The sequence below is a fragment of the Leptodactylus fuscus genome, chromosome 5 (genome assembly GCF_031893055.1).
Source record: "Leptodactylus fuscus isolate aLepFus1 chromosome 5, aLepFus1.hap2, whole genome shotgun sequence".
NCBI lineage: Eukaryota > Metazoa > Chordata > Amphibia > Anura > Leptodactylidae > Leptodactylus > Leptodactylus fuscus.
The window spans coordinates 211,534,830-211,561,483 of record NC_134269.1 but is presented as its reverse complement, the minus strand read 5'-3'; the positions used below and the strand labels follow the sequence as shown (position 1 = coordinate 211,561,483).

General features: G+C 45.1%; 1 protein-coding gene and 1 long non-coding RNA gene across 2 annotated transcripts in view; one reads left to right on the top strand and one right to left on the bottom strand.

Annotated features, from left to right (window-relative positions):
• LOC142204037 (E3 ubiquitin/ISG15 ligase TRIM25-like) overlaps positions 1 to 26,654 on the bottom strand; it is a 355,806-nt gene that overhangs the window by 41,549 nt on the left and 287,603 nt on the right. The gene's annotated exons all lie outside the window — the stretch shown is intronic.
• Positions 23,262 to 26,654, top strand: part of LOC142204049 (uncharacterized) — a 35,445-nt gene continuing 32,052 nt past the window's right edge. Inside the window, exons 1-2 of the long non-coding RNA XR_012716136.1 lie at positions 23,262 to 23,300; positions 25,173 to 25,232. This is a non-coding gene — a long non-coding RNA (uncharacterized LOC142204049). The remainder of the gene's footprint in view (positions 23,301 to 25,172; positions 25,233 to 26,654) is intronic.

Genomic DNA, 26,654 nt, shown 5'->3' with positions numbered 1-26,654 from the left:
TATGATTGGAATTGGAGGGAATATGTAAAACAGCCTGAACCTCCATGGGATGGACAGGGCATCCACTGCCAAGGGATTGTCCTCCTGGTACAGGGAGCAGAAGGTCCCTACCTTGGCGTTGAGTCGGGTAGCCATAAGATCGACCTCCGGGAGACCCCATCTCTGGACGATCTGTTGAAATATGTCTGGATTGAGAGACCATTCTCCTGATACGGTAATACCCCGACTCAGCTGATCCGCTACTATGTTCAGGGAGCCCTTTATGTGAACAGCGGACAACTGGACCAGATTCTTCTCTGCCCAGGTGAATATGAGATTCGTCTCTCTCAGCAAGGTTGGTGACCTGGTGCCCCCTTGTTTGTTTATATAAACAACCACCGTCGTATTGTCTGACTGGATCTTGACTGACTTGCCTTTCAATTCCGGGGCAAAGTGTACTAGGGCCAGGTACACTGCTCTGAGTTCCTTGAGATTGGATGACCCCAGCTCCGGACATCTCCATCGTCCTTGTACAGTTTTGTCTTGACAATGGGCTCCCCATCCCCACTGGGATGCATCTGTTGTCAACAGGGTCCACAATGTCGGGACCGTGGACCTTCCGTCTTTCAGGTGTATCCACCATCTGAGGGAAAGACGGGTAGCGGGAGAAAGGCAGATCTTCTTGTGCAGTCCCCATGGAGACCTGTTCCAGGTTCTCAACACTTCCATCTGTAGGGGACGCAAATGCCATAAAGCCCAAGGGACTGCCCTGGCCGAGGATGACATCAGGCCCAGAACTCTCATGGCGGTCCGGATGGTTACCTGCCGAGTGCGCAATAGGAATCGTGCACTGGCTTGGATCCTTTCTTTTCTTGGACGGGAGAGGAAGATCTGCATCGCTTCTGAATCCACTAAAAAACCGAGGAATTTCCTTCGGGTGGATGGAACGACTTCGGACTTCTCCCAATTGATAATCCATCCTAATTCTTGTAGGAAGTTGATGGCAAGGTTGAGCTGCTGGAGGAGGGCAGCAGGAGACTGAGCTTTCAATAGCCAGTCGTCTAGATAAGGGACGATGAAAAGACCCTGAAGTCTGAGGGCTGCGGCGACCGGAGCGATCACCTTGGTGAATACCAGTGGGGCGGATGTGATGCCGAAAGGCAGAGCTGTGAACTGATAGTGCTCCCTGTGGCCGGCCATGGAAACGGCAATCCTGAGGAACCTCCTGTGGGAAGGAGCAATAGGGACATGTAGGTAAGCGTCCTTCAAGTCGAGGGTAACCATCACCTCTCCTGGTTGAAGAAAAACAGCCACGGAATCCACGGTCTCCATTCGAAATGACCTCTTTCTGATAAACTGGTTGAGGTACCTCAGGTCTATTATCATTCTCCAGCCCCCGGTGACTTTGGGGACCAGAAAGACGGGGGAGTAAACTCCCAGACCGAGGTCTGAGGCTGGTACCTTCTCCAGGGCGCCCTTGGTAACATAATCGGCGACCGAGGCTTCCAGACTGGACTGCTGAGAAGGTGGAAGGATTCGGGTGATGACGAACCGATCTGGAGGTGGAAGGTGAAAATCGATATGATACCCGTGCTGTATAATCTTCAACACCCATGGGTCTTGAATGTGGGTGGACCATGCTTTGAAAAAGGAGGAGAGACGTCCTCCCACAGGAAGAGGGGCCACAGGGAGCAGCCCCACGTCAAAACTCAGGCTTCCTCTTGGCATCCTCCTTGGAAGCGCCACGTCCGGCACCCCTAGGGCGGTATCTAGAACGCCGCTGCTGAGCCGGGCGTCTATAATTAGAGGAAGAACCTCTGCCTCTAGAGGGAGCACGTCTGCCCCTGGATGCTTGAGGTAGGGACCTTCCCCTACCTTCAGCTAAACCCTCCATAATGGCATCCAAACTTTGGCCAAACACTCTTCCCGGTTCAAAGGGGAGAGCGCAGAGAGCTGCCTTAGATGCAAAATCTGCACGCCAAGGCTTTAGCCACAGGGGTCTACGGGCAGCGGTAGATAACGCCATAGATTTGGCGGAGATCTTCAATTGATGGCGGGAAGCTTCCGCCAGATAATCTGCGGCCCTATGAACTCTCTTCATAGAGGTCAGAATTTCATCTCTATCCACGCCTGCGTCTATATCCCGCTCCAAGGCGGCTAAACGGTTGCGCAGAAAGTCGCCAACCGTGGAGGAGGCTATGGCCACAGAGGCTTGTGCAGAGGAAGCGGAGTAGATCTTCTTTAGAACAGAGTCCGCCCTACGATCCAGAGGGTCTTGAAGATTGGAAACATCTTCTAAGGGCACCAGGGTTCTGCGGGACAGCTTGGCTACGGCCAAATCCACCTTCGGGGGAGGCCCCCAGGAATCCCACTGGGCAGTGTCAACAGGAAACAGAGTCTTGAAAATCCTGGAGAGAGAGTGTCCCTTCTCTGGCTGTTTCCACTGCTGTGCCATAAGGTGGGATAGCGTGGCGTCCGCATGGAAGGCAATATGTCCCCCAGAGGCAGACGTGGAGGCTTCCCCGTCAACATCTCGGCCCACTGTAGACCGGATGGACTTCAGCAGCCTGCCTGTTTGTTCATAGTGGAACACAGGTCTGCCGGAAATTACTGAGTCGTCCTCAGAGGAATCATCCTCTGCCACCCGCAGCTGTTCCAAAGGTGGCAGGGAGGAGGAACGGTGCTCAGGGCATGGTCTCTTGGTGAGCTGAGACAAGGTGGCATGGATTCCTTTGAGGGAATCATCCTGCAAAACAAAAGGAGAATACAAGCAAGGGAAAACCTATTTACCCAAGCGATGCCCAAACTCACCATCTCCTTGACCCAGGCCATCATATCTCTGGGAGAGGGCTCCTCAGGTGGAGGACCTCTACACCCGCGACAACGGGCCCATTCATAGCCTAAAAATAATAGGCAAGTTATAGGACCACAACACATGAAAGGGACCAACCCCTTAAACCGCTACCTACCATCAGGGAGCGGTGTGTCGCAATTAAAACAGGAAAGGTGTTTCCTCTTGGCAGAGGATTTCCTCCTACCATCCCCAGGAGGGGTAGTGGAGGATGACATATCCTGCAATAAAGAGATAATAGACCATGCAATACTGTCACCATGCATCATACCATTGCACTTTAAAAAAGGGTAGATCTTACCAGGTTCAGAAGACCGGATCAGTAAAGGTGACAGACAATAACCAGACTCAAGGTTAACAAACGCAATTTAAGCTAGTGAGACCAATAACCAGACTCACAACAATAGCACAGCCTTCCAGGTGCAGCAGGAAGGTACAAGTGACACGGCCGGCCTGACCTTTAACCTGGCCGGCCGGAAATGGGAGGAGCTAACCGCTCCCATCCACTACCCCAAACAGGGGTTAATAAAGACTTTTATCTCCCCTCCCCAGCAATCCCCAAGCCAGGGGAACACTCACCCTCTCCTCCGCTAGGGCTCCGAGTACTGGGAGTGGAGCCTGAAGTGAAGTGAAGATAGGGCTGGCTGCGGCCGCCGCGCCGCGAACTTCCGGTCAAAACCGGAAGTGAGCGCAAGCAAAGTGCGGCCGCCGCGAATGCAGCCATACACAGAAGTTCCGGCTGCCGCACGGACCCGCCGTAACCACGGACGCAGTGGCGTGGTGCGGCACTGAGGATCAGCGCTCAACAGACGCTGAAAGGGTAAGGAGGAGAGGGGAGGGAAGGAGGGGGAGGGGAGAAGGAGGATTCAGGGGGAAAAAACCAACGCAGGCTAACTAGCACCCTCTTTCCTTAGGAAAGAGGGTGACTTTGAACAAAAACATCAAGCTCAACAGCTGAGCCCTGTAAGAGGACACAAGTCCTCACACCTGTCCTCTGTCCACACAGGACAGAAAAAAACACGCAGAGGGGAGGTTCTTGTGCCCTCTTATAGGGCCTGCCACGCATCTTATTGGCTAATTAAATATCCGCCTGTCCTACCAGCACACAGGGGCAGAAATACCCCACATTGTGCCGCTGTTGAGGACGATAGGGAAATGTTATTGCTTTGATCACTTTTTATTCAAATTTTTATCAGAATCAAAACAGTGAAAAAACGGCGGTTTGGCACTTTCGACTATTTTTCCCGCTACGGCGTTTACCGAACAGGAAAAATATTTTTATAGATTTGTAGAGCGGGCGATTTTGGACGTGGGGATACCTAATATGTATGTGGTTCACAGTTTTTAACTACTTTTATATGTGTTCTAGGGAAAGGGGGGTGATTTGAACTTTTAATTCTTTTTATATTTTTTTATATTTTTTTTAACTTTTTTTATTTATTTTTTTTTTGCATTTATTAGACCCCCTATGGGTGTTGAACCCCAGGGGGTCTGATCACTAATGCAATGCATTACAATGCTAATGCATTGCAAAAAAGCATCCTTTCTTTTGCAGGCAGCATAGACCAGCCTGCAAAAGAGAGGATTTGCAGACAAGCCTGGGAGCCTGTACAAGGCTCCCGGCTGTCATGGCAACAGGACGTCAGCCGTGGAGCATGCTCCAGGAGCCGGTCAAAATGGCGATCCCGGCCAAAATGGCGGCGCCCATGCCTTTGACCACGGCGCCGGAGGGGTTAATGCCTCCGATCGGTCCGGGGACTGATCGTAGGCATTAGAGCCGGTTGTCTACTGCTTAAAGCAGTAGACACCCGGCGGCTATGGCGGCCGCCCGGCTCCCGGGCGGTCGCCATAGTTACAGACCCGATATGCGCCGTACTATTACGGCGCATGTCGGGAAGGGGTTAATATGTATATATGTGTACATTTGAGTAAAGTATGTGTCTTGTAGTTTGAGTGAGTACCGTATATTTATAGATATATGTGAGTATATAAAGTTTTCATACATTCCTATAAGTATATATATGACTTGTATATGGTATATGAATGTATATGTGTCAGTATATGTGCTATAATAATGTATAAGTGGTATATATGTATAAGGCCTGGTTCACATGTGTGTTCGATAATCTGTTTGGGGAGTCCACATGGGGACCCCGCGAACGGACTACCGAACACATTAGCAAGCGGTTTGCAGTGAAAGCTATAATGGGGTCCGTGTGGTTTCCGCACAGTCTCCGCACAAGTCATGTGGACAGGAAAGTAAATTGTGAAGTACTTTTCTGTCTGCATGCTCCATGCAGACACCAGGCGGAAGGCACACGGACCCCATTATAGTCTATGGGGTCCGTGTGCTATCACTGCACACTGCCTGCTAATGCATTCGGTAGTCTGTTTGCGTTTTTTTGCGCACGTCTTTTTGTGCGCGCCTCGAACGCGCGCAAAAAGACGCGCGTTATACGAACATGCCATTGAACTCAATGGCTAACTACATTTTATATGTGTATTTTTGCACGTGTAAAATGTACAGAATACACAGCGCGTAGACAGAATACACGGAGCGTAAACTGCGTGTGAAGGGGCCCTTAGGCCTTATAGTGTGATGCTCAGTATATTGAGATGTTGAGGATTAGGCCCACCACAGACTGTCCAGGAGTTAGCAGATGCTTTAGTCCAAATCTGGGAAGAGATCCCTCAGGAGACCATCTGCAACCTCATCAGGAGCATGCCCAGGCAATGCAGGGAGGTCAAACAGGCACGTGGAGGCCACACACACTACTCAGCCTCATACTATTACATCAAAGTTGGATCAGCCTGTAGTGTGTTTTCCGCTTTAATTTTTGGGGTGACTCCAAATCCAGACCTCCATTGGTTAATACATTTGATTCCCATTGATTATTTTTGTTGTCATCACATTCAACTTTGTACAGAACAAAGTATTCAATGAGAATATGTCACTCATTCAGATCTAGGAGGTGTTATTTGTGTGTTCCCTTTATTTTTTTGAGCAGTGTATGTATATATATATATATATATATATATATATATATATATATATATATACTAGAGGGAGGACCCGGCTTCGCACGGGTATATTACATTTTATGTTTGTGTAGTGGCCCCATAAGAATTGTCCAATTTTGCACTGGTGTATTTTGTATGTGGTTTGTGTGTATGTCCATAAGCGTCATGTGATTATGTGTATCTCATTTTGGATATCAGTGAAAAACCTGTGATCAGTTGTTATGGATACCTGGAGTAAAGCTGTATCTAATCCTTCCCCGTGTAGTACTGTGTTTAGATGCAAGTATCCAATCCTTGTTGGTGTGGTACTTTGTGCAGATGCACATATCTAATCCTCCCCGTGTGGTATTGTGTGAAGAGGCGCATATCTAATCCTCCAGTAAGTGAAACTGTGTGCAGACGCGCGTATCTAATGACTCTGGCGTGTGGTACTGTGTGCAGATGCGTGTATCTAATACTCTGGTGTGTGGTACTGTGTGCAGATGCGCGTATCTAATCCTCCCCATGTGGAACTGTGTGCTGAGACGCGTATCTAATTCTCTGGCATGTGGTACTGTGTGCAGAGGCCTGTATCTAATCCTCCAAAGTGTGGTATTGTGTGAAGAGGCGCATATCTAATACTACGGCGTGTGGAACTGTGTGTAGACGCGCATATCTAATCCTACAGCATGTGGTACTGTATGCAGACGTGTGTATCTAATCCTATGGCGTGTACAACTGTGTGAAGATGCGTGTATTTATTCCTCTGACGTGTGGATCTGTAAGCAGACACACATATCTAATCCTATGGCATGTGGTACTGTGTGCAGACCTGCTTATCTAATCCTCTGGTGTGTGGAACTGTGTGCAGATGCACGTATCCAATCCTCTGGCATGTGGTATTGTGTGCAGACGCATGTATCCAATCCCCTGGCGTATGGTACTGTGTGCAGACGCGCGTATCTAATCCTCCGGCGTGTGAAACTGTGTGCAGACGCACGTATCTAATACTACTGCATGTGGTACAGAGTGCAGACGTGCGTTTCTAATCCTCCGGCGTGTGGAACTGTGTGCAGATGTGCATAACCAATCCTCTGGCGTGTGGTACTGTGTGCAGATGCGCATATCTAGTCCTTCCCCGTGTGATGCTGTGTGTTATCTAATCCTCCAGCGTGTTGAACTGTGTGCAGATGTGCGTATCTAATCCTCCCCCATGTGGTACTTAGAGTAGACACATGTATCTAATCCTTCGGCGTGTGTAACTGTGTGCAGACGCGCACATCTAACCCTCGGTCGTGTGGTACTGTGTGCAGATGCACGTATCTAATCCTCCCCTGTGTGGTATTGTGTGAAGAGGCGCGTATCTAATCCTACGGCATGTGGAACTGTGTGTAGACGTGGGTATCTAATCCTACGGCATGTGGTACTGTGTGTAGACGCGCGCATCTAATCCTATGGTGTGTACAACTGTGTGAAGCACGTGTATCTAATCCTCCCCTGTGTGGTATTGTGTGAAGAGGCGCGTATCTAATCCTACGGAATTTGGTACTGTGTGCAGATGCGCTTTTCTAATCCTCTGGTGTGTAGTACTGTGTGCAGATGCGCATATTTATTCCTTCCCTGTGTGGTATTCTGTGAAGAGGCACGTATCTAATCCTAAGGCGTGTGGAACTGTGTGTAGATGCACGTATCTAATCCTACAGCATGTGGTACTGTGTGCAGACACACATATCTAATCCTACGGCATGTGGTACTGTGTGTAGACGCGCGCATCTAATCCTACGGCATGTGGTAGTGTGTGTAGATGCGTGTATCTAATCCTATGGTGTGTACAACTGTGTGAAGCACGTGTATCTAATCCTCCCCTGTGTGGTATTGGGTGAAGAGGCGCGTATCTAATCCTACGGCGTGTGGTACTGTGTGTAGATGCGCGTATCCAATCCCCGGCATGTGGTACTGTGTGCAGACGCACGTATCTAATCCTACGGCATGTGGTACTGTGTGTAGATGCGCGTATCTAATTCTCCCCCGTGTGATACTGTGTGCTGAGACGCGTATCTAATTCTCTGGCTTGTGGTACTGTTTGCAGAGGCATGTATCTAATCCTCCAAAGTGTGATACTGTGTGCACACACATGTATCTAATCCTCCCCTGTGTGGTATTGTGTGAAGAGGCGCGTATCTAATCCTACGGCGTGTGGAACTGTGTGTAGACGCGCGTATCCAATCCCCCGGCATGTGGTACTGTGTGCAGACGCGCGTATCTAATCCTATGGCATGTGGTACTGTGTGTAGACGCGTGTATCCAATCCCCCGGCATGTGGTACTGTGTGCAGACGCGCGTATCTAATCCTATGGCATGTGGTACTGTGTGTAGACGCGTGTATCTAATCCTCTGGAGTGTGGAACTGTGTGCAGACGTGTGTATCTAATCCTTCGGCATGTGGAACCGTGTGCAGATGCACGTATCAAATCCTTCAGTGTGTGTGGAACTGTGTGCAGAAGCGCGTATTTAATCCTGTGGTGTGTGGGACTGTGTGCAGACCCGTGTATCTAATCCTCTGGCGTGTGATACTGTGTGCTGATCTGTGTATCTAATCCTCTGATGTGTGTATCTCAGTTTGGATATCAGTGTTGTATTGTGCATGTGGAGTGACCGTGTGTATTGCAGTTGGAATATGAGTGAAAGACTTGCAGGATTGTATTGGCTAAGGGGGAGGGGGGGCACTGTGTTTGGAATGCTGTATCTCAGCAACGGTACGTCCGAGCGAGTTGGAGTCTCATCTTAAACCTTCCTGGATACCTGAAGTATCTCTGTACCAAATTTGGTGAAGATCGGTCCAGTCTTTTGGTTCGCATTAGAGAACAGACAGACAGACAGACAGATAGACGGACAGACAGACAGACAGAAATTCATTTTTATAATATAGATATATATATATGCTATTTATAGGGAGTAACTATTACTAAGGCCTGGGGAACAAAAAAAATGGTTAGTAATAAACCCCTTTAATTTGTCAGAGAAATAATAAACCTTTTACTCACACTATCTGGCTCCCCTGCTGAGTCCTGAGGCTGAAGTCTTTCTCCTTGCTTGTGTCTTCCGGAGCAGGACCTGTGATGATGTCACTACACCACGCCCCCTGCACAGGTCCATCTCCATCATCTATAAAGTGATCAATGAAGGAGCAGGGACTACAGTATAGCTCCCTGTTCTATCATAGATATCATAGCACGCCAATACACTTGTATCTAGGGCTCCGCTAGTCTGGTGCTGTGGATCCTGGGGCCCCTTTGGAGTTGGGGGCTCTGGGCACTTGCCCAGTTTAACCCCCCCCCCCCCCCCAACGCTGGCCCTGCTCATAGATTGTAAACCTTTGCTGGTTGGGCCTTTTGTGCCACTGTTGCAGTTGGTCACTGTTAGTATTGTACATGTTTTGTATATTGTATGCAAACCCTTAAATGTAGAGAAGCCTGGAAATAATATACAGTAGTAATGTACAGCACCACGGAATTAATGGTGTCTAAAAGTACAGACGACTGTATAAGACGACTGGGCATATAAGATGACCCCCAACTTTTCCAGTTAAAATATAGAGTATGTGATATAGTTGCCGTATAAGACTACCCCTCTTCTGTGTGGTACTTCTTATTAATGTACACTTAGCCCTTGGCATACTTTTTAATGCTTTTTTATTTGCTATCCCGTACCGAACCATCTTTTGTGTAAAGGAGGGGTCACACTACCGCCGTTGTCCGCCCCGGGTTTTCCATCCTAAACCTCGGAGAAACTGGACAGGCTGGACATTCATTTGAATGGGTTGTAAAGCAAACCGCCGGTGTCCATATGCAACCTCTTCACCTGGAGACTGTTGGGATTTTTTTTGCATGGACAATCCGGTGGAGCCAAATTTAGCGTAGTTATACCATTTTGGGGAATATCTATTGCTTAGATCACCTTTTATTGAAATCAGAGGCGAAACAGTAAAAAAACCCCAGCGGTTTGGCACTTTTGAATTTGCCGTTCACCGCACAGGAAGAATATTTTATATGTAGACCGGGAATTTTCGGACACAGGGATACCTAATTGTATGTGTATCACAGTCATTTTCTACTTTTATATGTATTCTAGGGAAAGGAGGTGATTCTGAACTTTTGTGGGGGTTTTTGTTTGTTTTTTATAAACTGATTTTTTTTAACTATTTTATTACCCCCGCCTAGGAGGCTTGAACCTTCAATCATTTGATTGCTGTCTCATAGACTCCCAATACAAGTTTATTGCAGTGTATGGGAGATTCTGTACATTACCACTGCAGCTGTTCATAGAGCAGCCTCAGTAGTAATATACCAATGACAGGCCTAGGAACCTTCATTAGGCTCCCAGCTGTCATAGGAACAGGTCGGCTCCTGCGTCTGCAACTTTATAGGTATGGAGTTGGTGGGCACCGGCCCTGGGGGGCTATTTTTTTTTTTTAGAATTTGATGGGGGAGGGTCTTTTAAGTATTAATGGCCACGATCAGAGTGCACTCTGATCACGGGCGTTAGCTACGGGCCTCTGCTGATACAATGGAGACCAGGTTGCTACAACGACATCTCTGCAGCAGAGCAGCCGCCATTATCTTAACATACCCAGCATCCTCTGTAATAACACGGTGGAGGCCGGGGCCGCAGCATTGGTGTACTCCTGCCGCTGCAGGAAGCCAGGGGTGGCAGGAGCTTGGCAATGTTGCGATCCCGCTCCTCCGCCCCACCCACCGTATACCTGGCATATAAGACGACCCCTGACTTTCCAGAAGATTTTTAGGGGTTAAAAAGTCATCTTATACTACGGAAAATATGGTAAACAAAATAACCATAATATATTCAACATAAAGAAAAGGAGACAAATGGATTTGCTCTGCTGAATCTTTATTAATCTACTCAAAGCAAAGAAATTCATGAAAATGTTTCCACTGATACACACAATATGATGTTATAGATTAGCAATGTGATCACATCACCGGTGATTCCTGTGTGTTATACAGAGGTTGGATAAACACTTTCAGGCGCGCTTGTTTACGAGATGCAGAAAAGAGAAGAGATTGCGTCTACTGATTATATGTGATTGAAGAAGTCATTGTATCGTGTTTGGAGCCGGTGAGACAACCTTCATGTACTGGGTTCATTCAGAGATCTGTAACAGACATTAAACATATGTTACTGCTGTGTTACTATTATAGACACTCCCCGGAGCAGTGACTGACAGCTCCGAGCAGACGGATATTCCTCAGTGCTGAAGGGGAAGGGATATGTGAATGGTTGTCCACTGACATGTCTATTACTGCAAGATATCAGCCAACCTGGACCCCGGGAGAGGTGAGTGTAAGATGTGTGACTGGGAGGTGGTCGTCATTCATGGTGGACTGTGGATATCATATATATGAAGCGATCTGCTATAGCATTATACAACCTGTTTAATATTCTGTAGGTCATGAGATCAGGGTATAATGAACCCCACTCTACCCTAGAGTAAGTGGTTTATGGGTGTTCCTGACTGAGGCCTGTGCAGAGACTAGGAGCAAGGCTAAGGTGCCTGTGAGTGGTGCTTGGTGATCGTACAGACACAGAAGCTTTGCCCATGTGACCACCAGCGGGAGGTCGGCTGTGACTGATAGTGACCCTCCTGTACTAACAATGTTATTCACTTTGAATGAAACTCTTTATTGTGTTATAGTGAAATAATAATGACATGAATAATAACATTGCAGGTACCAGGGATTACTTACTTGTTAGTGGCCTCAAAGCTCTCACCTAAAACAGAGATATCCGTATTACACATCAGTTACAATATGTATCTATGTCATACGTAGTCTTGCATAAAGCAGTCAAAACACTTACCAGAGGACACAGAACTTCACTGACAAATTTATAAACAGCCTGCAGAAAGAGGAAGCAATACAATAATTATTTCTCAATAGATGAATGAAAACTGAAGAACAGAACAAAATGGTCACAGCGGGAATCTTATCCTTGCGGATTCCTTTATACCCAGGCTGAATGTGCTGGGATTTCACCAATACTGATTATTTGCCTGGTTGTATAAATGTCCTATTAGAGAATACAGGTAGGATCTATACATAGGGTGTGATATGTGAGCTACAGAAGAAATCCCACATGACTTATTCTCTGGCACAAAGCTAAGTGTAGGTTATCTTCTTACAGAGCTGTATCTGTGAGTTATCTGCTCCCTTCTGCTCCTATAAAACAAGCAATGTCGCTGTATAATGTATGGGCTGTGCTAGGTTTTCAGTGAAGAGGCCGCAGCGCTCATTGAAATGCTGTGGTCTCTTCCATCTGCTGATCTCATCCTGGGTGACCTATCCAAGGATAACAATACTATTACATCTTCTCTTACATCTCTGTGTTGTGCTGTTCTTCTGTTATTCCTCCTATTCCTATTACACTGCCATTGTCAGCACTGATAGGACTGTATCAGACTATGTAGAGACACCCCCTATTTGTTACCACCCAGTTGTCAAATTTGTTCCTAAATTTCCCAGAGAAATAGCAAAAGAGCAGCAGAACTTAGGTGTAAATAAATGTAATAATATGTTCCAGATTCAGAGGCAATTAAAGCTTATAGTAGAACAAATAACTCATTTATACATCATTAAATAGGTTTTCTGGACTTATATACTGATGACTTCTCCTTAGCCCCAGGTGATCAATATGTGATTTTAGGGGTCTGACGCCAAGCACCCCCACAGATCAGATGGTGGAAGAGGTGAGCGCTGTGGCCTCCTCACTGAATACCAAGCACAGCATTGTACATGTCATAAGGGCTCTGCTTCGTAGGGAAGTTCAGCCCCATTCACTTGAATTGGACTGAGCTGCTGCTGTACCATGTGACCACTGAATATGACATCATTGGCACAGGGACGAGGCCACAGTGCTAGGTCATACATATGTCCCAGAAAACCCCTTTAAGTACATATATGTGGAGTAAGGAAAGAGAAGGAAGTGGAAGAATAAGCAGCACATACCGGATCATCGGTCACATATGTAGCAGGTGATTTGTCAAGCAACTAGAAAGAGAAAGCAAGTAGTGAGAAAGCTTCACGATACAAGTATTATTTATAATACAACATCTATTTATTGGCCTCTTACAACATAAGATTATAAAAGTAACACCCAACATCCCGCTGTAACTGTCAGGACCAGAGATGACCCGGCCTTTTATTCCTTATATTCCATAGTATAAGGAGCCTAATAAAGGGAGGGTCTCCCTCTGACACCCCATCAGCGCCCTCAGTGATGTGTTTGCAGGTGCTGATAGGTCGTCATGGTAGACAGGCCCAGTTCTGTCATGTATATGTACATATTGGGCATAACTACTAATAGGTAACACTGACAGGCAAATATATGGCAGTACGTTACAAATGAAATGTATTATATAAGTGTTAAATATTATATATTTACAATATTCTCTAGCAGACATGGGGTTAACACTCTACTGACATCATATCTGTTGTATTTTGGGTACATGGGTGCGGTTAGAGTACACCATTTTAGAAATCTCCTTACATAGCTACAAGATGGAAGGTAACACCCACTCTCATGAACATAAATGAGTGACAGACACACACGTTGTCATCGTCATCCATGAGGGGAATCCATGGGGAATCTATGGCAGGTCTGTCTGCCATCCCTCTCTGTCATCCTGGACAAGATGTCGTGAATATCCCAGATGACCAGACCAGATGACAAGCATGAAACAAGCTGTAACTACAAGATATCCAGATGATTTAACTTCTCTGAAGATGTAAGCTATTGACAATTGACTGATATTTGTGTTATTTGGACATTTTCCCTGTTCCTGTGTTTTCCTTCAAGATATTAATAAACCTCTACACTGATTTATAACAAGCTGACTTCTTCCTATCGTGGATAAGGCCTACAACACGTGACATAAGTCTATCCCACAATTTCAAGGCCAGGTACGGATATTTAACAGTGGACACAAGTCTCACCGGAGAATACAAGATATTTAACAGTGGCGAGCCAGCACGGTCGTTTTTTTTCCTGTTTTTCTTGTTCCATTCACTTGCAATTAAGGGGGAAGAGAGGAGTATTTTGCAAGTTGTATGAATTGCAAGATTCAGGAAGACTTCGAAAAGAAACCTATATTGGTGAGATACAGATGACTGTTGCACGTGTTATATGATACGGAAGCCTGTGTGAGGAAAGCCTGTGAGGAAACACAGAAGGACCACAGGTGCCAGACGTACTGAGATGTTCTGATGACAGGGACCAGCTGTTCCAAGGACAAGCTAAAGCTTTCTATAGTGGTGAGTAAAGATTTTACTTTTAAAGTATGGAAAAATTAGAGTCATTGTCTAAAAAGTGTAACTTTGAGTATAAAGTTTTGTCTAGTGACAATTTAGCGAGTATATGGCAAGATTTGTATACACAATGTGAGCAGGCAAATTCTAAGATTGAAAATAGAATTTGTTCTACAAAAGAGAAGCAGGTATTTAGGAATATTGCTTCTTTGGTAAAGATTTTTAATGATGTGGTAACAGAGAAGGAATTAAGTAATAGTATGCATAAATCTGTTCAGACAGATAATGAGAAATCTCAATATGTTGATAAAGAGCACCATGTGGCAGTAATGGCCATAGATGGTGAGGAACAAATGATACAAGAAACTAAATTGAAATTAAAATACTACTGATACTACAGCAACCCCAGGGCACTTACTGGAGTGAAATAACCCTTCATTGTTGTTTGATGGGTCACAACCACATCAACAGCAAAACAAGCCATTAAATGATGCTTAGCATGATGAGAAGAAGCCCATGATCCGCTTGAGATACAATAGTCTCTGAAGGCAGGAAGAGACCCTGTAATGTCATCTCTCAATCATTTGCAGAGCACTTGATGACCTTTTCCCTTAGCCACATGCACTGACCCAAGGGCACCAAGACTGAAAGTAGAAGCTGAAATTCTCGTCTTTGCTGGACATGGACCAGCACCATCCTTATGCTGCCCGTTCTACAAGGAAGGGGGAGGGAGGGGGGCATAGGCCTATATAACTCCTGCACACAGAGCATGGGGTCATCATGGTAAGCAGTGCTGGGCTCCATTCACTAGCTGGCTGCGATAGACACTCTACTGCAGCTATGGCGGTATCACACTGTCGGCAACCTTAAGAGAAACATGAGTTGGTCAATATAAGCGGTCATATATCTTCACTAAGAAAAGTACAAATCATCAGAAAGGGTCCTTGAAGCTATTTGATTTTTATCAAAACATGCCTTTTTTTTTTTTTAATAAAATATTTTTTTTCTCCCTCCAGCCGCAACCAGCCTCAGCTCGGAGGGCTCAATTTAGGGCACAGGCATGTGAAAAATGACAGCCATGACCCTTGGGACTTACCCTAACAGGGTCTTCTTAAATTTAATTAGTTTGCCGTAACCAGGGGGTCCGTAACTCTGACGGTTACCCCTCCACACCAAGGGACCATACCTCCGATGGTCATCCCTCCACACCAGGGAGCCATACCTCCAATGGTTACCTCTCCACACCAGGGGCCATACCTCTGATGGTCACCCCTCCACACCAGGGGGCCATACCTCCGGTGGTCATGCCTCCACACCAAGGGACCATACTTCCGATGATCACCCCTCCCCACCAGGAGTCCATACCTCCGATGGTTACCCCTGCACTGGGCTACACCCAAGGTGGTATCCCATTACTAGCCAAATTAAAAGTAACTTCAAGGACCCATTAAAAAACATATTTAATGTCAATAGTACGAATTATAATGTACAACAATAGCTATAGTTTAGTATTATATTTAAGCTAAAGTATTAAGAAAACACATTAGTAAATAATTATATTACATTCTGTTAAACACATTTGAAGAAGAAGTGGCAAAGAAAAAAAAACAAAAAACTTGTTAGTGTATTGCAAACCGCTTGTTACATAGTGGCTTGGAAGCACTTGTATGCGTCCCACTCCTAAGCAATCATGTCATTTAAGGTTACATAATAAGGCAAGGCCAGTGACAGTAATAAAGTCAAACACTGGCCTAAAAATTGGAGCCCCGGACACACCAGGTCCTCTCTTCTACTCATACTAGATCACTCAGCTAGTTAGACATGTATGTACAGTATTGTACTTATGTTGGGACTATGCATGAAAATCCCATATACATACAGTCCTATGAAAAAGTTTGGGCACCCCTATTAATCTTAATCATTTTTAGTTCTAAATATTTTGGTGTTTGCAACAGCCATTTCAGTTTGATATATCTAATAACTGATGGACACAGTAATATTTCAGGATTGAAATGAGGTTTATTGTACTAACAGAAAATGCGCAATATGCATTAAACCAAAATTTGACCGGTGCAAAAGTATGGGCACCTCAACAGAAAAGTGACATTAATATTTAGTAGATCCTCCTTTTGCAAAGATAACAGCCTCTAGTCGCTTCCTGTAGCTTTTAATCAGTTCCTGGATCCTGGATAAAGGTATTTTGGACAAACAATTCAAGTTCAGTTAAGTTAGATGGTCGCCGAGCATGGACAGCCCGCTTCAAATCATCCCACAGATGTTCAATGATATTCAGGTCTGGGGACTGGGATGGCCATTCCAGAACATTGTAATTGTTCCTCTGCATGAATGCCTGAGGATTTGGAGCGGTGTTTTGGATCATTGTCTTGCTGAAATATCCATCCCCGGCGTAACTTCAACTTCGTCACTGATTTTTGAACATTATTCTCAAGAATCTGCTGATACTGAGTGGAATCCATGCGACTCTCAACTTTAACAAGATTCCCGATGCCGGCATTGGCCACACAGCCCCAAAGCATGATGGAACCTCCACCAAATTTTACAGTGGGTACCATGTGTTTTTCTTGGAATGCTGTTTCTTTTTGGACGCCATGCATAACGCCTTTTTTTTATAACCAAACAACTCAATTTTTGTTTCCAAAATGAAGCTGCCTTGTCCAAATGTGCTTTTTCATACCTCAGGCAACTCTATTTGTGGCGTACGTGCAGAAACGGCTTCTTTCTCATCACTCTCCCATACAGCTTCTATTTGTGCAAAGTGCGCTGTATAGTTGACCGATGCACAGTGACACCATCTGCAGCAAGATGATGCTGCAGCTCTTTGGAGGTGGTCTGTGAATTGTCCTTGACTGTTCTCACCATTCTTCTTCTCTGCCTTTCTGATATTTTTCTTGGCCTGCCACTTCTGGGCTTAACAAGAACTGTCCCTGTGGTCTTCCATTTCCTTACTATGTTCCTCACAGTGGAAACTGACAGGTTAAATCTCTGAGACAACTTTTTGTATCCTTCCCCTGAACAACTATGTTGAACAATCTTTGTTTTCAGATCATTTGAGAGTTGTTTTGAGTAGCCCATGATGCCACTCTTCAGAGGAGATTCAAATAGGAGATCAACTTGCAATTGGCCACCTTAAATACCTTTTCTTATGATTGGATACATCTGGCTATGAAGTTCAAAGCTCACTGAGGTTACAAAACCAATTTTGTGCTTCAGTAAGTCAGTAAAAAGTAGTTAGGGGAATTCAAATCAATAAAATGATAAGGGTGCCCATACTTTTGCACCGGTCAAATTTTGGTTGAATGCATATTGCACATTTTCTGTTAGTACAATAAACCTCATTTCAATCCTGAAATATTACTGTGTCCATCAGTTATTAGATATATCAAACTGAAATGGCTGTTGCAAACACCAAAATATTTAGAACAAAAAATGATTAAGATTAATAGGGGTGCCCAAACTTTTTCATAGGACTGTATATATACATATATGTTGGGACTATGCATGAAAATCCCATATACATATATATATATATATATATATATTATATATACACACATTTGTTTATATAACAGCATGAAATTAAAGGTGCTCCAAAAGAAACAATAACTTACACGGCTCACCCTAAATACTGTGCAAGCAATAATACTAAGTCGTACCAGCTCCAGAATAATCCAGAGTCGTGTAGGTAATAAGGAAAGACCTAGTAGCTGTCAGTGGGCACAACATTATACTGTAATAGGACCCCACTGAGAAATATCCCATCATATAGTATATGCCATAGTAATGGGACTGGCTGCAGTATATGATATCCCATCACATAGTATATGCCATAGTAATGGGACCGGCTGCATTATATGATGTAACATAAGATAATGATGATCTATATACTTATCTGGATACAGACTGTAAATGCTCTTAAGACACCGGCTACATGAAGACTAACAAATACAATAATCCGGTGCAGTATTTGAATGATATCCATTGTCTAAGTGTGTTGGGCCCTAATACAGAGGTCATCAATAGATCAGTAGACGCCAAATAAAGGAATAATAACACAAACTCTTACAAACCCCTTCCTCTTGAAGGGGAGATCCTTGGAGCTACAAAAATCTGGCCGCCAATTCGTTCCATCACACCGAATAACCCCCAGCCGCAAGCACTGACTCAGGGGCACCATAACACCCAGAATGGACCGGCCAGACCAAGATAAATAATCCTAGGGGAAACCAACCACCATGTTTCCCAACCGTTTACAATTTCAACCAGCTTCAAGAACCCCTTACCAATTAAAAGTAACCTGTATACAGTATAGCCAGTATATACAGTATGACCTGTATACAGCCCTGAGAAATTAAATAGAAATGATCAACTTTAACTTATCCCCAGCATGGTCAGTATTAGCAGAGCTGGAGGTATATACAGGGAGTATCAGTGCAGCCTCCATTACCCTCACCACACTGTACCAGGCTGTCCCTCTCTCACCACAGGACCTCCATTACATGTGTCCTCTCAGCTCCACCATAGAGAGACCCTCCGTCCCCAGGACTCATGAACAGTCTGTATTATATAGTAGTATTTAGGAGATATCAGCCATGTCTGCAGCGTCTATGGTAAATACATGAGGGCACTCTGTGACTGTATATAACCTGAGGTAATACTGCAGTATATATGATACATCAGCCATGTCTCCAGTGTGTGGTAAGTACATGAGAGGACTCTATGGCTGTATATAGCCTGAGGTAATATTGTAGTATACATATGATATATCAGCCATGTCTCCAGTGTGTGGTAAATACATGAGAGGACTCTGTGACTGCATACATCTTGTGCTAATACTGCAGTATATACAGTATAGTTGGTGATACTACACTAGTAGTGCTGTGTAATGTGTGACACCAGTGCTGTGTGAGGTGATAGACCCCAGTCTTATACTCCCTGATACAGCAGACATGCTTCATCCAAGTCTTGTGATGAGAAAGAGGATGAAGATGGAGGAGACAGGAAGTGACATCTATTCCTAACTCCTCCCCCCTACAGTAACACACTAAGCACCATATACTAAAGCTGAATATACACAGATATATACTCCTAAAGCAGAACATACACAGATATATACTCCTAAAGCTGAATATACGCAGATATATACTCCTAAAGCTGAATATACACAGATATATACTCCTAAAGCAGAACATACACAGATATATACTCCTAAAGCTGAATATACACAGATATATACTCCTAAAGCTGAATATACACAGATATATACTCCTAAAGCTGAATATACACAGATATATACTCCTAAAGCAGAACATACACAGATATATACTCCTACAGCAGAATATACACAGATATATACTCCTAAAGCAGAACATACACAGATATATACTCCTAAAGCTGAATATACACCGATATATACTCCTAAAGCTGAATATACACCGATATATACTCCTAAAGCAGAACATACACAGATTTATACTCCTAAAGCTGAATATACACAGATATATACTCCTAAAGCTGAATACACACAGATATATACTCCTACAGCAGAATATACACAGATATATACTCCTAAAGCAGAACATACACAGATATATACTCCTAAAGCTGAATATACACCGATAAATTCTTAAAGCTGACCCAGTCTATATAAATCTACACAACTACTTCACGAAGAAGAAATTGCAGGAGTTATTGGTTCCCCCATCCCAAAGTCATGTCCCCCTTTGCTGATGGCTCCGGGGGTGTCTAAATTATAAAAATAAAGCAAAAGTTAAACTTTCGTTCAAACCTATAGGGTAAGTTCACACAGGGTTTTTTGGACCGGAACCTGAGGAAAAGGCCGCTTCAAGTTGCAGTCCAAAATACGGGCAGCTGCGACTGAATGCCGGTGCACTGCAGCGGCATCCAGTCACGCACTCCACTCCGGATAACGCCCAATGAATGAGCAAAGTGTTGCCACCAATCAGCGCCGCACCTCCCATGAGGCCACCTGAAGTGACCGCTTCAGGCGGCGCTATGCCGGCATTTTTGCTGGCCTAAGCCAGTCCAGGACAAGCTGTCCTGGACTGGCTTAGCGTCACCGTCTCGGCAGCCCGGCACGGGAAGCGAGCGGTGGATTGGGGAGGCCCTGTGTACGCAGCGCTGCTCCACCGGCCTCCCCTCACACTCAGGCAGAGAGCAGGTCCTCTCCCCGCCTGCTAACGCCGCCCCGTCTGCTCCGCCACGCCCTTTCTGTCGTCCGCCTCAGGTGGCATAAAAGCTAGGTTCATCCCTGCCACCAATTACCTGATCTAGGACCGACCGAAACCTGATCGATCACATGAATGCGCAGGAGGGAAGAATCTCACTGATGGAATAGTTTGAAGTGTTTAGGTGGAGTCTTGAGGGACTCTATATCTGTGGAAGTGCTTGTGTTTTGTATGCCAATGACGGGCTCTCGTACACGTCTCCTCAGTTCTCTGGATGTGAGGCCTATATAAACGAGATCACAAGGGCAGATGGCAAAATAAATGACAATAAGGATTGACAATTGAGAGAATGCCTAATTTGGAATACACAAGATCTATCTGAGCTACAAAATTCCCAGAGATATGTATGATCTGATCTCATTGTTTGTCTAATACATTATACAGTATATTTCATTTGCTTCTTGTGTCATTTTGTCTGTATGCGCTTTTTCACTGCGCACCGGCACCTTATTATAATTTTTTTACTTTGGTTTTTCATTTTTATTTGTATTATGTTGTTCATCTACGCAGTTATGATTAATATTTCTCCATATGTGATGCATTAAAGGGATTCGACCACTAAAACACATTTTTTTCTAGTTAACACGTCGGAATAGCCTTTAGAAAGGCTATTCGTCTCCTACCTTTGGATGGGCTCTCCGCCGCGCCGTTCGTTCAAAATACCGGTTTGTACCGGTATGCTAATTAGTTCTCTCACAGCGATGGGGGCGTCCCCCATCGCAGGAGCAGCGATGGGGGTGTCCCCATTGCAGCTCGAAAACCGACCGCAGCGCCGCCTCTATGGTCTTGGGTATCTTCCCCTTCCTTCTTCAGCGTCCTGTTGGACGCCTGCGCAGTACGCTCTGTTCGGCGAAGATTGCCGAACGTACTGCGCATGCGCAAAATTGCGGTCCCAGCCATAGTGCGGACACCGCAATTTCGCACATGCGCTGTACGTTCGGCAATCTTCGCCGAACAAAGCGTACTGCGCAGGCGTCCGACAGGACGCTGAAGAAGGAAGGGGAGGATACCCAAGACCATAGAGGCGGCGCTGCGATCGGTTTTCGAGCTGCAATGGGGACGCCCCCATCGCTGCTCCTGCGATGGGGGACGCCCCCATCGCTGCAAGAGAACTAATTAGCATACCGGTACAAACCGGTATTTTGAACAAACAGCGCGGCGGAGAGCCCATCCAAAGGTAGGAGACGAATAGACGTGTTAACTAGAAAAAACTGTGTTTTAGTGGTAGAATCCCTTTAAGGCAGCATTGGCCTCCCTCTTTCTTTGTTTGTTGCTTTTACTACTTGCTTATTTTGTTATGTCATTTTATTGATATTAACCCCTTCCCGCCGATGGCACTTTTTGACTTCCTGACCAAGCTCGATTTTTTAAAACTGACATGTGTCACTTTATGTGGCAATAACTTTGGAACGCTTTAACTTACCAAAGTGATTTTAAAATTGTTTTTTGTAACACATTGTACTTCATGTTAGTGGTAAATTTTGGTTGATATGTTTTGTGTTTAATTATGAAAAAATAGGAAATTTGGTGGAAATTTTGAAAAATATGCATTTTATAAAGTTTGAAATGATGTGCATTGCATACAGATAGTCAGACCGCCAAAATTATATCATAAATCTCATGTCCCAGATCTCTGCTTTATGTCGGCATCAAATTTTAGGCGCCCTTTTAATTTTTACGGACATTATAAGATTTACAAGTGAAACAACAATATTCAAAATTTTCAAGAAATTTCCAAAACCCATTTTTTAAAGGGACTAATCCAGTTATGAAGGGGTTTTGAAAGACCCTTGTATTAAAGCCCCCCATAAATCACCCCATTTTCAAAACTGCACCCCTTAAATAAGCCAAAACAACATATATCTAGTAATTTAACCCTATAAGTGCTTAACAGGAATTAATACAAAATGGAGGTGAAATTTTCAAATTTGAATTTATTTTACTAATATTTCCGTTTAGCCCTAGAATTTGCACATTCACAAGGGGTTAAAGGAGAAAATGCATCCCACAATTTGTTAGGCAAGTTCTCCCGACTACCACAGTACCCCACTTGTGTGTGTAAACTAATATATGGACGCACAGAGAGACACAGAAGGGAAGGCGCGCCAAGGAGCTTTTAGAGGGCAGATCTGGCTGTGATCAATTTCAGGAACCATGTCGCATTTACAAAGCCCTTGAGGAGTCAAAACAGTGGAAACCTCTAGAAAGTGACCCCGTTTTGAAAACCGCACCCCTCAAAGAATTTATCAAGTGATGTAGTGAGCATTAGTAACCCTGAAGTGAATGTGTAAGCTGTGCGGAGTAAATTGGGTACACCAAATCCCATTCTATTTTCCCACTAGCTCCTATGACACGGACGGGGAAGAGGAGCATTCTGGGGGATCAGCGCTGGTGTATTATCTCTCATAAGCTCTAAATATGGGGGGTCCCCTGAAAACGCTCGCACAGCTTATACATTTCCTTCTAGTCTATGCCCCATAGTGGCCCCTGCACACAGTATAATATCCCATAGTGGCCCCTGCACACTCTATTATGCTCCATAGTGGCTCCTGCACACAGTATTATGCCCCATAGTGGCCCCTGCACACAGTATTATGCCCCATAGTGACCCCTGCACACAGTATTATGTCCCATAGTGGCCCCTGCACACAGTATTATGCCCCATAGTGGCCCCTGCACACAGTATTATGCCCCATAGTGGCCCCTGCACACAGTATTATGCCCCATAGTGGCCCCTGCACACAGTATTATGACCCATAGTGGCCCCTGCACACAGTATTATGCCCCATAGTGACCCCTGCACACAGTATTATGCCCCATAGTGACCCCTGCACACAGTATTATGCCCCATAGTGGCCCCTGCACACAGTATTATGCTCCATAGTGGCCCCTGCACACAGTATTATGCCCCATAGTGGCCCCTGCACACAGTATTATGCCCCATAGTGGCCCCTGCACACAGTATTATACCCCATAGTGGCTCCTGCACACTCTATTATGCTCCATAGTGCCCCTGCACACAGTATTATGCCCCATAGTGACCCCTGCACACAGTATTATGCCCCATAGTGGCCCCTGCACACAGTATTATGCCCCATAGTGGCCCCTGCACACAGTATTATGCCCCATAGTGGCCCCTGCACACAGTATTATGCCCCATAGTGGCCCCTGCACACAGTATTATGCCCCATAGTGGCCCCTGCACACAGTATTATACCCCACTAGCTGGTACCCGCGACTTCGTCTGCGGTGATTGTAGAAGTGGGCATATACAGGCGTGGGTAAGGTTTTCGTAGTGTGTATAAGGTATGGGATATGAAATGTAACTTTGTATCTTGTTTTTGATGTAATTCAGAGAATACGTGAGACTTTTGTGTTGAAGTTACTTTGTATTTGAGCTGCTATATATACGGTGTTGTGAGAAACTTTACATAGTGACTTTGGGACAGATGTATTTGAAGTTAACCCTTTCCCGCCGATGGCATTTTTTGATTTTCGTTTTTGACTCCCCTCCTTCTAAACCCCATAACTTTTTTATTTCTCCGCTCCCAGAGCCATATGAGGTCTTAATTTTTCCTGGGACAAATTTTTCTTCATGATGCCACCATTATTTATTCTATATAATGTACTGGGAAGCAGGGAAAAAAATCAGAATGGGGTGGATTTGAAGAAAAAATGCATTTCTGCGACTTTCTTACGGGCTTTGGTTTTACGGCGTTCACTGTGCAACCAAAATGACATGTCCCCTGTATTCTGTGCTTCGTTACGATTCCGGGGATACCAAATTTATAAGGTTTTATTTACATTTTGACCCCTTAAAAAAAATCCAAAACTGTGTTAAAAAATGATTTTTTGAAAAGTCGCCATATTCTGACAGCCGTAACTTTTTTATACGTGCGTGTACGGGGATGTATAGGGAGTCTTTTTTTGCGGGACCGGGTGTACTTTGTAGTTCTACCATTTTCAGGAAATGTTATTGCGTTGATCACTTTTTATCAGAATCAAAATAGTGAAAAAATGGCGGTTTGGCACTTTTGACCATTTTTCCCGCTATGGTGTTTACCGAACAGGAAATATATTTGTATAACTCTGTAGAGCGGGCGATTTCGGACGCGGGGATACCTAACGTGTATGTGTTTCACAGTTTTTAACTACTTTTATATGTGTTCTAGGGAAAGGGGGGTGATTTGAATTTTTAATCCTTTTTATTTATTTTTTTATATATTTTTTACTTTTTTAAAACTTTTTTTTTTGCATTTATTAGACCGCCTAGGGGTATTGACATGGGTGGGCGGTGTCGCGGATTGTCAGAGCGGTGGGGGTTGGCAAACATGGCTGCTCCAGAGCGTTAAAGAGCGCCTCCTGGAGAATCGTTAAGGTGAGGGGCAAAGTGGTAAAGTCTATGTATATGTGATTGTGTGGGGTTAGGGGCGAGGCTGTAGAGGGTAATAGGAATTTTGTGGCTTGCTATAGTCCAAAGTGTATGAGATTGCAGAGATGGTGGTGTGAGTTTGGGTTTTGTGGGGGTCCTGGCACAAACGTATGTGCGCTATTGTGACGAAAAGTAGCCTATTGTTTAATCGAGTGTAATGACTATGTTTGTGGAAAATTTCAGCCAAATCGGTGGAGCGGTTTTTCCGTGATTGAGGAACAAACATCCGAACATGCAAACATCCAAACACACAAACCCACAAACTTTCACATTTATAATATTAATAGGATAGTGGCTCCTGCACACAGTATTATCCCCCATAGTGGCTCCTGCACACTCTATTATGCTCCATAGTGCCCCTGCACACAGTATTATGCCCCATAGTGGCTCCTGAACACAGTATTATGCCCCATAGTGGCCCCTGCACACAGTATTATCCCCCATACTGGCCCCTGCACACAGTATTATCCCCCATAGTGGCCCCTGCACACAGTATTATCCCCCATAGTGTCCCCTGCACACAGTATTATCCCCCATAGTGCCCCTGCACACAGTATTATGCCCCATAGTGGCTCCTGAACACAGTATTATGCCCCATAGTGGACCAGTCATGAACAATTATTATACTCTGGGGTCTTTTCAGTCCCAAGAGTATAATGATCGGAGAACTGGGGAGGTGGCAAAAATAAAAAATGTTACTCCAATGCACTCCCTGCTGCTTTCGGCCTCTTTCAATGTTGGTACAGACGTCTAGGACGTCACCAAAGAGGCCCAAATACTCCTAGAGAATGTCGGAGTGCAGGAGAGGTGAATAACCCTGTTTTTTTATGTTCCCTCAACTCCCCTGGGCCACCGGTCAGTATACTCTGGGGTCTGAAAAGAACCCAGAGTATAATGATAGCAGTGTTTGTTGGGGTTGGCAGGCCCGTGCCCTCACTTACTGATCCCCGCTCCTGCTCACAGCCACCTCCGCTTCCCCTTCTGCCCTCCAGGGGACCCCAGCCGGTTACTCCAGCAGGTAACGGACCCTACTTACTTACCGATCCTGGCAGGGGCCGGGATCAGTAAGTGACACCGCGGGCTTTTCAGACCCCCGATTATAATGATCGGAGGCCCAGGAGAGGTAAGCGAACATAACAAACAATGTTACTTACCTCTCCACGCTCCACAAAGGCTTCGGGGCCTACTTGTGTGATGTCTCAGACGTCACATGACCTGGCCTGCGTCCTTATCGCAGGCCAGGTCATGTCGCGACGCAGGCCCCCGGTCACATGACATTCCTGACGTCATTGAAGACAGCCGACACGGGGGAGCGCAGGGATAGGTAAGTAACAGTGTTTATGTTTGTATCCCTCTCGGTCTCCGATTATTATAAAAGACCCCAGAGTATAATAATTGTTAATGGGTGTCCACAATGGAGCATAATACTGGGTGATGGGGCCACTATGTGGCATAATACTGGGTGATGGGGCCACTATGTGGCATAATACTGGGTGATGGGGGCACTATGTGGCATAATACTGGGTGATGGGGCAACTATGGGCTATAATACTGTGTGCAGGGGCAACTATGGGGAACAATACTGGGTGAAGAGGCCACTATGGGGTATATTGCTGTGTGCAGGGTTAACTATGGCGCATAATAATGCGCGCAGGAATGTGGGGGGGGATTGGTTGGGATCTTCAGCGTTGGGAGGGGGGGGGGGGGCTCATGTCAAAGGTTCGCCACGGGGCCCCACCATTCCTAGTTACACCACTGTGTACAACAATAATGATAATGTTCAGAAATAAAAGAAGACAAATGGA